The following is a 1984-nucleotide window of genomic DNA, read 5'->3' as shown; positions in this document are numbered from 1 at the left end:
GTTCTACTCTGTCCTGTGTATAGGATGGCCGCTGCGACTCATCATTGACTCCAGGACAGTGAATGAAGCCAAGAGGAGTCATTGAAGGGGAATGGCATCCCATTAAATGTAAAAAAAACCCAACACAGACATCTGCTTCAACAAGTCCATGTCCGTGATGGGAACGTGCCGTACACTAACAAGAAAGATGGGTCAGTACGACTGCCATTCAGACGTAGGCACCAGGCACTAACCCAAATGATGAAGAAGCTGAAGATTTTTTAAACTAACTTTTGCAGTCTGGGTTTGATCAAACGTGCAGTCGAGATGCGTTGGTAATTACTGGCGATTGGCATGGGAAGGTGGGGAACCAAGAAGAAGAGCCCTCGGTAGCTGGGAAATATGACCTTGGTGCTAGAAATGACCCTGGAGTTCACATGATGGGATTTTCTAAAACCAATGATTTATTTTTGTTGCAAGCACTTCATAAACAGCAACTTTACAACTTGACCGTACTGGATGGAAACACAGGTATCAAATCAACTACATCTCTGGAATGAGATGGTGGAGAGGCTTAAGATCATGTCACAACAAGGCCCAGGGCCAACTGTGGAGCAGGCACCAATGGTCCATAGACAAGGTGAAGCTGAAGACAATTAAAGCAAGCCCATGAGAGTTAAATGACATCTTTAAGGATGTCCCACCTGAATTTAGAAACCGTCTCGAGAACTGACCGGAAGCGTCGAGCACCAGTGACAGAAGGCCTGCTGGGCGGCGGGAAGACTCTGAGGACCTCAATCATGAAGAAAGCCAAAAGTCACCAGACAGGAAGGCAAGCAGAGACCAAGACGTACGCCCGAAGAGATGCTGGAGCTTTGATAGCTAAAGTGAATGTGTGGCAGGTACATCATCTCCTGTCCACGTGAGGAAAGGGTGGCGTCTGGCCTGTCCATCAGGTCGCAGCTCGATGTCCTCATTTGGAGGCGCGATGGAGACCAATAGCTCCCTGGAGGCCAGAGGCGCAGACCCCCTGCTTTGTCTTCCTTCTGACAAGACACCGGGGTCCTGGAGCCGGAGGGTCTGTTGACCTGGATCACAGTGCTACTTGTACCCACTACCGCGTCTCCACGTAGGCCGTCCATGTCTTAACCAGACCTGTGTGTGCTATCGAAGAAGATCATCCTCGGCCCAGAAACAAGGACACACAAATAGAGGAAGACAGATACCTGTGGATCCAGCAACCAAGGACAAGGCGGTGAGCGAGAACCCAGCCCTGAGCCCGAGCCCAGAGTGGGCAGAGGGAATCTTTCCATCACACCGGCACCTGCCTCAGACTTGCAGCTTCCTAAACTGGAGAAAGTAAACTTCTGTTCACGAAAGCCAACTACTCGTGGCCTTTCTGCATAAGCAACCCCAAGAAACAAAGACGAGAATAAATATTATACAAAAGGTAAAGAAACAAACAAAACCACAGACGCCATAGGCAAGCTTCTTTTTGCGGTGGTGGTTCAGTTTTATTTCAGACGAGTTCACGTTCCCTAGAAGAACTGAAGTCAGTATCCCTTTACTCTCCCTCATAAGCCGGCTTCTTGAAAGCAGAGGGGAAGAGAGACTGTGAGCACAGGCGCAGAAAAGGACACGTTATGTTCAAGGGAACAAGGAGACCGAGAGCTGGCTTCACATCATGGGTGATGAAAGCCTAGTGGAGTCGTGCGTTGAAGGAAAAAGAAAATCCTAACAGGACGCTATCCACAGCCGAGACAGCCTTCAAAACCAGAGGTCTTGATGCCGCTGCCTGACAAACACGAGCCCAGGTCGTGGACTTCCAGACGAGACACTGGGGAAGTTACTCAGAATGAATGAATGCAGTTCGAGGCAGAGTCCTGGATCTGCAGCAAGGAACCAAGAAGACGAAACGGTAAGTACCTGGCTGAATAGGTGACTAAGGTAGCAATGTGTAGTGTCGTTCACAGAACACACACAGGTAAAATCCCTAACAGCAATA

The sequence above is a fragment of the Echinops telfairi genome, unplaced genomic scaffold (genome assembly GCF_000313985.2).
Source record: "Echinops telfairi isolate 266 unplaced genomic scaffold, ASM31398v2 ScPeMD7_7413;HRSCAF=8451, whole genome shotgun sequence".
Taxonomy (NCBI): domain Eukaryota; kingdom Metazoa; phylum Chordata; class Mammalia; order Afrosoricida; family Tenrecidae; genus Echinops; species Echinops telfairi.
The sequence above is the reverse complement of the archived record's forward strand: the minus strand, read 5'-3'. Positions refer to the sequence as shown.